The following is a 10,000-nucleotide window of genomic DNA, read 5'->3' on the forward strand; positions in this document are numbered from 1 at the left end:
GGCGAAAGATTTATTCGTGGATTTGAAGAGAAACCAGAGTTAGTCTTCATCAGTGGCTGCTGTAAAACCTACCTAACTGGTCGCTGGACGAGATGGGGGATTTACTATGCTCAACAATAATGTACCTACCTCAATTAATTGGCCGCTGGCTCAATTTGTCTATGTTACCATTCGAAGATTGGTGGCGCATTATAACCTCATCTTTTTAAACACCAGCCTTTGCTGCTGTAGACCGAAAGCGTGTACAGCGTCTGTCTGTGACGTTGTGTCATTGTTATAGGTGGTCGGGGTAAGTAACACGCTGGGTTAGGTCCATGACGTCCACCGTCGGTAAATGGCCCGGTTGTGCTCCAACTTAGCTTGTGATGCGCTGGGACACGTGGAAATAGTCCAAAACTATTAGAGCTGTATGTGTACAGATGTAAGACAATTCGACCTCTTCCTAATAATGCCTCCGTGCGGCAGGGCAGCGCAATTCTGCCATATACCAATGCTACTTGATACTCCTTTTAGGCAATTTGATGTTTGTTTTTCACTTGGAAAATTGTCCCGACTGGTCGGAACGACAAAAAATAGTCTATAGACTCATTAGTATGTTCCTCCCCACGGAAATCTTTAGTAAAAGGCGAAAGATTTATTCGTGGATTTGAAGAGAAACCAGAGTTAGTCTTCATCAGTGGCTGCTGTGAAACGTATCTAACTGGTAGCTGGACGAGATGGGAGATTTACTCTGCGCAACAATAACGTACCTACTTCAATTAATTGGCCGCTGGCTCAATTTGTCTCTTGCAACAGCCGAAGATTGGAGGCGCATTTTAACCTCATTTTTTTAAACACCAGCCTTTGCTGATGAAGACCGGAAGCGTGTACAGCGTCTGTCTGTGACGAGGTGTCATTGTTGTAGGCGGTCGGGGTAAGGAACACGCTGGGCTAGGTCCATGACGTCTACCGTCGGAGATTGGCCCGCTTATGTTCCAACTTAGCCTGTGATGCGCTGGAACACGTGGAAATAGTCCAAAACTTTTAGAGCTGTATGTGTACAGCTGTAAGAGAATTTGACCTCTTCCTAATAATGCCTCCGTGCGGCAGGGCAGCGCAATTCTGCCATATACCAATGCTACTTGATACTCCTTTTAGGCAATTTGATGTTTGTTTTTCATTTGGAAAATTGTACCGACTGGTCGGGGCGACAAAAAATAGTCTATAGACTCATTAGTATGTTCCTCCCCACGGAAATCTTTAGTAAAAGGCGAAAGATTTATTGGTGGATTTGAAGAGAAACCAGAGTTAGTCTTCATCAGTGGCTGCTGTAAAACCTACCTAACTGGTCGCTGGACGAGATGGGGGATTTACTATGCTCAACAATAATGTACCTACCTCAATTAATTGGCCGCTGGCTCAATTTGTCTATCTTACCATTCGAAGATTGGAGGCGCATTATAACCTCATTTTTTAAAACACCAGCCTTTGCTGCTGTAGACCGAAAGCGTGTACAGCGTCTGTCTGTGACGTTGTGTCATTGTTATAGGTGGTCGGTGTAAGTAACACGCTGGGTTAGGTCCATGACGTCTACCGTCGGTAAATGGACCGGTTGTGCTCCAACTTAGCTTGTGATGCGCTGGGACACGTGGAAATAGTCCAAAACTATTAGAGCTGTATGTGTACAGCTGTAAGAGAATTCGACCTCTTCCTAATAATGCCTCCGTGCCGCAGGGCAGCGCAATTCTGCCATATACCAATGCTACTTGATACTCCTTTTAGGCAATTTGATGTTTGTTTTTCATTTGGAAAATTGTCCCGACTGGTCGGAACGACAAAAAAATAGTCTATAGACTCATTAGTATGTTCCTCCCCACGGAAATCTTTAGTAAAAGGCGAAAGATTTATTCGTGGATTTGAAGAGAAACCAGAGTTAGTCTTCATCAGTGGCTGCTGTGAAACGTATCTAACTGGTCGCTGGACGAGATGGGAGATTTACTCTGCGCAACAATAACGTACCTACCTCAATTAATTGGCCGCTGGCTCAATTTGTCTCTTGCAACAGCCGAAGATTGGAGGCGCATTTTAACCTCATTTTTTAAAACACCAGACTTTGCTGATGAAGACCGGAAGCGTGTACAGTGTCTGTCTGTGACGAGGTGTCATTATTGTAGGCGGTCGGGGTAAGGAACACGCTGGGCTAGGTCCATGACGTCTACCGTCGGTGATTGGCCCGGTTATGTTCCAACTTGGCCTGTGATGCGCTGGATCAGGTGGAAATAGTCCAAAACTTTTAGAGCTGTATGTGTACAGCTGTAAGAGAATTCGACCTCTTCCTAATAATGCCTCCGTGCCGCAGGGCAGCGCAATTCTGCCATATACCAATGCTACTTGATACTCCTTTTAGGCAATTTGATGTTTGCTTTTCATTTGGAAAATTGTCCCGACTGGTCGGAACGACAAAAAATAGTCTATAGACTCATTAGTATGTTCCTCCCCACGGAAATCTTTAGTAAAAGGCGAAAGATTTATTCGTGGATTTGAAGAGAAACCAGAGTTAGTCTTCATCAGTGGCTGCTGTGAAACGTATCTAACTGGTCGCTGGACGAGATGGGAGATTTACTCTGCGCAACAATAACGTACCTACCTCAATTAATTGGCCGCTGGCTCAATTTGTCTCTTGCAACAGCCGAAGATTGGTGGCGCATTTTAACCTCATTTTTTAAAACACCAGACTTTGCTGATGAAGACCGGAAGCGTTTACAACGTCTGTCTGTTACGTTGTGTCATTGTTATAGGTGGTCGGGGTAAGGAACACGCTGGGCTAGGTCCATGACATCTACCGTCGGTGAATGACCGGGTTGTGCTCCAACTTAGCTTGTGATGCGCTGGGACACGTGGAAATAGTCCAAAACTTTTAGAGCTGTATGTGTACAGCTGTAAGAGAATTCGACCTCTTCCTAATAATGCCTCCGTGCCGCAGGGCAGCGCAATTCTGCCATATACCAATGCTACTTGATACTCCTTTTAGGCGATTTGATGTTTGTTTTTCATTTGGAAAATTGTCCCGACTGGTCGGGACGACAAAAAATAGTCTATAGACTCATTAGTATGTTCCTCCCCACGGAAATCTTTAGTAAAAGGCGAAAGATTTATTCGTGGATTTGAAGAGAAACCAGAGTTAGTCTTCATCAGTGGCTGCTGTAAAACCTACCTAACTGGTCGCTGGACGAGATGGGGGATTTACTATGCTCAACAATAATGTACCTACCTCAATTAATTGGCCGCTGGCTCAATTTTTCTCTTGCAACAGCCGAAGATTGGAGGCGCATTTTAACCTCATTTTTTAAAACATCAGACTTTGCTGATGAAGACCGGAAGCGTGTACAGTGTCTGTCTGTGACGAGGTGTCATTGTTGTAGGCGGTCGGGGTAAGGAACACGCTGGGCTAGGTCCATGACGTCTACCGTCGGTGATTGGCCCAGTTATGTTCCAACTTAGCCTGTGATGCGCTGGAACACGTGGAAATAGTCCAAAACTTTTAGAGCTGTATGTGTACAGCTGTAAAACAATTCGACCTCTTCCTAATAATGCCTCCGTGCCGCAGGGCAGAGCAATTCTGCCATATACCAATGCTACTTGATACTCCTTTTAGGCAATTTGATGTTTGTTTTTCATTTGGAAAATTGTCCCGACTGGTCGGAACGACAAAAAATAGTCTATAGACTCATTAGTATGTTCCTCCCCACGGAAATCTTTAGTAAAAGGCAAAAGATTTATTCGTTGATTTGAAGAGAAACCAGAGTTAGTCTTCATCAGTGGCTGCTGTAAAACGTACCTAACTGGTCGCTGGACGAGATGGGGGATTTACTATGCTCAACAATAATGTACCTACCTCAATTAATTGGCCGCTGGCTCAATTTGTCTATCTTACCATTCGAAGATTGGAGGCGCATTATAACCTCATTTTTTAAAACACCAGACCTTGCTGCTGTAGACCGAAAGCGTGTACAGCGTCTGTCTGTGACGTTGTGTCATTGTTATAGGTGGTCGGTGTAAGTAACACGCTGCGTTAGGTCCATGACGTCTACCGTCGGTAAATGGCCCGGTTGTGCTCCAACATAGCTTGTGATGCGCTGGGACACGTGGAAATAGTCCAAAACTATTAGAGCTGTATGTGTACAGCTGTAAGAGAATTCGACCTCTTCCTAATAATGCCTCCGTGCCGCAGGGCAGAGCAATTCTGCCATATACCAATGCTACTTGACACTCCTTTTAGGCAATTTGATGTTTGTTTTTCATTTGGAAAATTGTCCCGACTGGTCGGAACGACAAAAAATAGTCTATAGACTCATTAGTATGTTCCTCCCCACGGAAATCTTTAGTAAAAGGCGAAAGATTTATTCGTGGATTTGAAGAGAAACCAGAGTTAGTCTTCATCAGTGGCTGCTGTGAAACGTATTTAACTGGTCGCTGGACGAGATGGGAGATTTACTCTGCGCAACAATAACGTACCTACCTCAATTAATTGGCCGCTGGCTCAATTTGTCTCTTGCAACAGCCGAAGATTGGAGGCGCATTTTAACCTCATTTTTTAAAACACCAGACTTTGCTGATGAAGACCGGAAGCGTTTACAACGTCTGTCTGTGACGTTGTGTCATTGTTATAGGTGGTCGGGGTAAGGAACACGCTGGGCTAGGTCCATGACATCTACCGTCGGTGAATGACCCGGTTGTGCTCCAACTTAGCTTGTGATGCGCTGGGACACGTGGAAATAGTCCAAAACTTTTAGAGCTGTATGTGTACAGCTGTAAGAGAATTCGACCTCTTCCTAATAATGCCTCCGTGCCGCAGGGCAGCGCAATTCTGCCATATACCAATGCTACTTGATACTCCTTTTAGGCAATTTGATGTTTGTTTTTCATTTGGAAAATTGTCCCGACTGGTCGGAACGACAAAAAATAGTCTATAGACTCATTAGTATGTTCCTCCCCACGGAAATCTTTAGTAAAAGGCGAAAGATTTATTCATGGATTTGAAGAGAAACCAGAGTTAGTCTTCATCAGTGGCTGGTATGAAACGTATCTAACTGGTCGCTGGACGAGATCCGAGATTTACTCTGCGCAACAATAACGTACCTACCTCAATTAATTGGCCGCTGGCTCAATTTTTCTCTTGCAACTGCCGAAGATTGAAGGCGCATTTTAACCTCATTTTTTAAAACACCAGACTTTGCTGATGAAGACCGGAAGCGTTTACAACGTCTGTCTGTGACGTTGTGTCATTGTTTTAGGTGGTCGGGGTAAGGAACACGCTGGGCTAGGTCCATGACATCTACCGTCGGAGATTGGCCCGGTTGTGCTCCAACTTAGCTTGTGATGCGCTGGGACACGTGGAAATAGTCCAAATCTTTTAGAGCTGTATGTGTACAGCTGTAAGAGAATTCGACCTCTTCCTAATAATGCCTCCGTGCGGCAGGGCAGCGCAATTCTGCCATATACCAATGCTACTTGATACTCCTTTTAGGCAATTTGATGTTTGTTTTTCATTTGGAAAATTGTCCCGACTGGTCGGGACGACAAAAAATAGTCTATAGACTCATTAGTATGTTCCTCCCCACGGAAATCTTTAGTAAAAGGCGAAAGATTTATTCGTGGATTTGAAGAGAAACCAGAGTTAGTCTTCATCAGTGGCTGCTGTAAAACCTACCTAACTGGTCGCTGGACGAGATGGGGGATTTACTATGCTCAACAATAATGTACCTACCTCAATTAATTGGCCGCTGGCTCAATTTGTCTATCTTACCATTCGAAGATTGGAGGCGCATTATAACCTCATTTTTTAAAACACCAGCCTTTGCTGCTGTAGACCGAAAGCGTGTACAGCGTCTGTCTGTGACGTTGTGTCATTGTTATAGGTGGTCGGTGTAAGTAACACGCTGGGTTAGGTCTATGACGTCTACCGTCGGTAAATGGCCCGGTTGTGCTCCAACTTAGCTTGTGATGCGCTGGGACACGTGGAAATAGTCCAAAACTATTAGAGCTGTATGTGTACAGCTGTAAGAGAATTCGACCTCTTCCTAATAATGCCTCCGTGCCGCAGGGCAGCGCAATTCTGCCATATACCAATGCTACTTGATACTCCTTTTAGGCAATTTGATGTTTGTTTTTCATTTGGAAAATTGTCCCGACTGGTCGGAACGACAAAAAAATAGTCTATAGACTCATTAGTATGTTCCTCCCCACGGAAATCTTTAGTAAAAGGCGAAAGATTTATTCGTGGATTTGAAGAGAAACCAGAGTTAGTCTTCATCAGTGGCTGCTGTGAAAAGCATCTAACTGGTCGCTGGACGAGATGGGAGATTTACTCTGTGCAACAATAACGTACCTACCTCAATTAATTGGCCGCTGGCTCAATTTTTCTCCTGCAACAGCCGAAGATTGGAGGCGCATTATAACCTCATTTTTTAAAACACCAGCCTTTGCTGATGAAGACCGGAAGCGTGTACAGCGTCTGTCTGTGACGAGGTGTCATTGTTGTAGGCGATCGGGGTAAGGAACACGCTGGGTTAGGTCCATGACGTCTACCGTCGGTGATTGGCCCGGTTATGTTCCAACTTAGCCTGTGATGCGCTGGAACACGTGGAAATAGTCCAAAACTTTTAGAGCTGTATGTGTACAGCTGTAAGAGAATTCGACCTCTTCCTAATAATGCCTCCGTGCCGCAGGGCAGCGCAATTCTGCCATATACCAATGCTACTTGATACTCCTTTCAGGCAATTTGATGTTTGTTTTTCATTTGGAAAAGTGTCCCGACTGGTCGGGACGACGAAAAATAGTCTATAGACTCATTAGTATGTTCCTCCCCACGGAAATCTTTAGTAAAAGGCGAAAGATTTATTCGTGGATTTGAAGAGAAACCAGAGTTAGTCTTCATCAGTGGCTGCTGTAAAACCTACCTAACTGGTCGCTGGACGAGATGGGGGATTTACTAATCGCAACAATAACGTACCTACCTCAATTAATTGGCCGCTGGCTCAATTTTTCTCTTGCAACAGCCGAAGATTGGTGGCGCATTTTAACCTCATTTTTTAAAACACCAGACTTTGCTGATGAAGACCGGAAGCGTGTACAGCGTCTGTCTGTGACGAGGTGTCATTGTTGTAGGCGGTCGGGGTAAGGAACACGCTGGGCTAGGTCCATGACGTCTACCGTCGGTGATTGGCCCGGTTATGTTCCAACTTAGCCTGTGATGCGCTGGAACACGTGGAAATAGTCCAAAACTTTTAGAGCTGTATGTGTACAGCTGTAAGAGAATTCGACCTCTTCCTAATAATGCCTCCGTGCCGCAGGGCAGCGCAATTCTGCCATATACCAATGCTACTTGATACTCCTTTTAGGCAATTTGATGTTTGTTTTTCATTTGGAAAATTGTCCCGACTGGTCGGGACGACAAAAAATAGTCTATAGACTCATTAGTATGTTCCTCCCCACGGAAATCTTTAGTAAAAGGCGAAAGATTTATTCGTGGATTTGAAGAGAAACCAGAGTTAGTCTTCATCAGTGGCTGCTGTAAAACCTACCTAACTGGTCGCTGGACGAGATGGAGGATTTACTATGCGCAACAATAACGTACCTACCTCAATTAATTGGCCGCTGGCTCAATTTGTCTCTTGCAACAGCCGAAGATTGGAGGCGCATTTTAACCTCATATTTTAAAACACCAGACTTTGCTGATGAAGACCGGAAGCGTTTACAACGTCTGTCTGTTACGTTGTGTCATTGTTATAGGTGGTCGGGGTAAGGAGCACGCTGGGCTAGGTCCATGATATCTACCGTCGGTGAATGACCCGGTTGTGCTCCAGCTTAGCTTGTGATGCGCTGGGACACGTGGAAAAAGTCCAAAACTTTTAGAGCTGTATGTGTACAGCTGTAAGAGAATTCGACCTCTTCCTAATAATGCCTCCGTGCCGCAGGGCAGCGCAATTCTGCCATATACCAATGCTACTTGATACTCCTTTTAGGCGATTTGATGTTTGTTTTTCATTTGGAAAATTGTCCCGACTGGTCGGGACGACAAAAAATAGTCTATAGACTCATTAGTATGTTCCTCCCCACGGAAATCTTTAGTAAAAGGCGAAAGATTTATTGGTGGATTTGAGGAGAAACCAGAGTTAGTCTTCATCAGTGGCTGCTGTAAAACCTACCTAACTGGTCGCTGGACGAGATGGGGGATTTACTATGCTCAACAATAATGTACCTACCTCAATTAATTGGCCGCTGGCTCAATTTGTCTATCTTACCATTCGAAGATTGGAGGCGCATTATAACCTCATTTTTTAAAACACCAGCCTTTGCTGCTGTAGACCGAAAGCGTGTACAGCGTCTGTCTGTGACGTTGTGTCATTGTTATAGGTGGTCGGTGTAAGTAACACGCTGGGTTAGGTCCATGACGTCTACCGTCGGTAAATGGCCCGGTTATGTTCCAACTTAGCCTGTGATGCGCTGGATCACGTGGAAATAGTCCAAAACTTTTAGAGCTGTATGTGTACAGCTGTAAGAGAATTCGACCTCTTCCTAATAATGCCTCCGTGCCGCAGGGCAGCGCAATTCTGCCATATACCAATGCTACTTGATACTCCTTTTAGGCAATTTGATGTTTGCTTTTCATTTGGAAAATTGTCCCGACTGGTCGGAACGACAAAAAATAGTCTATAGACTCATTAGTATGTTCCTCCCCACGGAAATCTTTAGTAAAAGGCGAAAGATTTATTCGTGGATTTGAAGAGAAACCAGAGTTAGTCTTCATCAGTGGCTGCTGTGAAACGTATCTAACTGGTCGCTGGACGAGATGGGAGATTTACTATGCGCAACAATAACGTACCTACCTCAATTAATTGGCCGCTGGCTCAATTTTTCTCTTGCAACAGCCGAAGATTGGAGGCGCATTTTAACCTCATTTTTTTAAACACCAGCCTTTGCTGATGAAGACCGGAAGCGTGTACAGCGTCTGTCTGTGACGAGGTGTCATTGTTGTACGCAGTCGGGGTAAGGAACACGCTGGGCTAGGTCCATGACGTCTACCGTCGGTGATTGGCCCGGTTATGTTCCAACTTAGCCTGTGATGCGCTGGATCACGTGGAAATAGTCCAAAACTTTTAGAGCTGTATGTGTACAGCTGTAAGAGAATTCGACCTCTTCCTAATAATGCCTCCGTGCCGCAGGGCAGCGCAATTCTGCCATATACCAATGCTACTTGATACTCCTTTTAGGCAATTTGATGTTTGTTTTTCATTTGGAAAATTGTCCCGACTGGTCGGGACGACAAAAAATAGTCTATAGACTCATTGGTATGTTCCTCCCCACGGAAATCTTTAGTAAAAGGCGAAAGATTTATTCGTGGATTTGAAGAGAAACCAGAGTTAGTCTTCATCAGTGGCTGCTGTAAAACCTACCTAACTGGTCGCTGGACGAGATGGGGGATTTACTATGCTCAACAATAATGTACCTACCTCAATTAATTGGCCGCTGGCTCAATTTGCCTATCTTACCATTCGAAGATTGGAGGCGCATTATAACCTCATTTTTTAAAACACCAGCCTTTGCTGCTGTAGACCGAAAGCGTGTACAGCGTCTGTCTGTGACGTTGTGTCATTGTTATAGGTGGTCGGTGTAAGTAACACGCTGGGTTAGGTCCATGACGTCTACCGTCGGTAAATGGCCCGGTTGTGCTCCAACTTAGCTTGTGATGCGCTGGAACACGTGGAAATAGTCCAAAACTATTAGAGCTGTATGTGTACAGCTGTAAGAGAATTCGACCTCTTCCTAATAATGCCTCCGTGCCGCAGGGCAGCGCAATTCTGCCATATACCAATGCTACTTGATACTCCTTTTAGGCAATTTGATGTTTGTTTTTCATTTGGAAAATTGTCCCGACTGGTCGGAACGACAAAAAATAGTCTATAGACTCATTAGTATGTTCCTCCCCACGGAAATCTTTAGTAAAAGGCGAAAGATTTAT

At 44.6% G+C, this 10,000-nt stretch overlaps 17 non-coding genes across 17 annotated transcripts in view; all 17 read right to left on the reverse strand.

Annotated features, from left to right (window-relative positions):
• The window catches only part of LOC135478650 (U5 spliceosomal RNA), a 121-nt gene extending 79 nt beyond the window's left edge, over positions 1 to 42 (reverse strand). Inside the window, exon 1 of the small nuclear RNA XR_010445554.1 lies at positions 1 to 42. This exon is cut by the window's left edge and continues 79 nt beyond it. This is a non-coding gene — a small nuclear RNA (U5 spliceosomal RNA).
• Positions 43 to 545: 503 nt separating this feature from the next.
• LOC135478651 (U5 spliceosomal RNA) lies at positions 546 to 666 on the reverse strand. Its single transcript, XR_010445555.1, has one exon. It is a non-coding gene; the product is annotated as a U5 spliceosomal RNA (small nuclear RNA).
• A 503-nt stretch (positions 667 to 1,169) lies between these two features.
• Positions 1,170 to 1,290, reverse strand: LOC135478350 (U5 spliceosomal RNA). Its single transcript, XR_010445276.1, has one exon. It is a non-coding gene; the product is annotated as a U5 spliceosomal RNA (small nuclear RNA).
• A 503-nt stretch (positions 1,291 to 1,793) lies between these two features.
• LOC135478762 (U5 spliceosomal RNA) lies at positions 1,794 to 1,915 on the reverse strand. The gene has a single exon (XR_010445659.1). It is a non-coding gene; the product is annotated as a U5 spliceosomal RNA (small nuclear RNA).
• A 503-nt stretch (positions 1,916 to 2,418) lies between these two features.
• LOC135478652 (U5 spliceosomal RNA) lies at positions 2,419 to 2,539 on the reverse strand. The gene has a single exon (XR_010445556.1). It is a non-coding gene; the product is annotated as a U5 spliceosomal RNA (small nuclear RNA).
• A 503-nt stretch (positions 2,540 to 3,042) lies between these two features.
• On the reverse strand, positions 3,043 to 3,163 carry LOC135478489 (U5 spliceosomal RNA). The gene has a single exon (XR_010445402.1). It is a non-coding gene; the product is annotated as a U5 spliceosomal RNA (small nuclear RNA).
• Positions 3,164 to 3,666: 503 nt separating this feature from the next.
• LOC135478563 (U5 spliceosomal RNA) lies at positions 3,667 to 3,787 on the reverse strand. Its single transcript, XR_010445472.1, has one exon. It is a non-coding gene; the product is annotated as a U5 spliceosomal RNA (small nuclear RNA).
• Positions 3,788 to 4,290: 503 nt separating this feature from the next.
• Positions 4,291 to 4,411, reverse strand: LOC135478654 (U5 spliceosomal RNA). The gene has a single exon (XR_010445558.1). It is a non-coding gene; the product is annotated as a U5 spliceosomal RNA (small nuclear RNA).
• A 503-nt stretch (positions 4,412 to 4,914) lies between these two features.
• LOC135478742 (U5 spliceosomal RNA) lies at positions 4,915 to 5,035 on the reverse strand. The gene has a single exon (XR_010445640.1). It is a non-coding gene; the product is annotated as a U5 spliceosomal RNA (small nuclear RNA).
• A 503-nt stretch (positions 5,036 to 5,538) lies between these two features.
• On the reverse strand, positions 5,539 to 5,659 carry LOC135478490 (U5 spliceosomal RNA). Its single transcript, XR_010445403.1, has one exon. It is a non-coding gene; the product is annotated as a U5 spliceosomal RNA (small nuclear RNA).
• Positions 5,660 to 6,162: 503 nt separating this feature from the next.
• LOC135478763 (U5 spliceosomal RNA) lies at positions 6,163 to 6,284 on the reverse strand. Its single transcript, XR_010445660.1, has one exon. It is a non-coding gene; the product is annotated as a U5 spliceosomal RNA (small nuclear RNA).
• A 503-nt stretch (positions 6,285 to 6,787) lies between these two features.
• On the reverse strand, positions 6,788 to 6,908 carry LOC135478576 (U5 spliceosomal RNA). The gene has a single exon (XR_010445484.1). It is a non-coding gene; the product is annotated as a U5 spliceosomal RNA (small nuclear RNA).
• Positions 6,909 to 7,411: 503 nt separating this feature from the next.
• LOC135478491 (U5 spliceosomal RNA) lies at positions 7,412 to 7,532 on the reverse strand. Its single transcript, XR_010445404.1, has one exon. It is a non-coding gene; the product is annotated as a U5 spliceosomal RNA (small nuclear RNA).
• A 503-nt stretch (positions 7,533 to 8,035) lies between these two features.
• LOC135478705 (U5 spliceosomal RNA) lies at positions 8,036 to 8,156 on the reverse strand. The gene has a single exon (XR_010445606.1). It is a non-coding gene; the product is annotated as a U5 spliceosomal RNA (small nuclear RNA).
• A 503-nt stretch (positions 8,157 to 8,659) lies between these two features.
• Positions 8,660 to 8,780, reverse strand: LOC135478655 (U5 spliceosomal RNA). The gene has a single exon (XR_010445559.1). It is a non-coding gene; the product is annotated as a U5 spliceosomal RNA (small nuclear RNA).
• A 503-nt stretch (positions 8,781 to 9,283) lies between these two features.
• LOC135478567 (U5 spliceosomal RNA) lies at positions 9,284 to 9,404 on the reverse strand. Its single transcript, XR_010445475.1, has one exon. It is a non-coding gene; the product is annotated as a U5 spliceosomal RNA (small nuclear RNA).
• A 503-nt stretch (positions 9,405 to 9,907) lies between these two features.
• The window catches only part of LOC135478656 (U5 spliceosomal RNA), a 121-nt gene continuing 28 nt past the window's right edge, over positions 9,908 to 10,000 (reverse strand). Inside the window, exon 1 of the small nuclear RNA XR_010445560.1 lies at positions 9,908 to 10,000. This exon is cut by the window's right edge and continues 28 nt beyond it. This is a non-coding gene — a small nuclear RNA (U5 spliceosomal RNA).

This window comes from Liolophura sinensis, chromosome 11, assembly GCF_032854445.1.
Source record: "Liolophura sinensis isolate JHLJ2023 chromosome 11, CUHK_Ljap_v2, whole genome shotgun sequence".
Classification (NCBI taxonomy): Eukaryota; Metazoa; Mollusca; class Polyplacophora; order Chitonida; family Chitonidae; genus Liolophura; species Liolophura sinensis.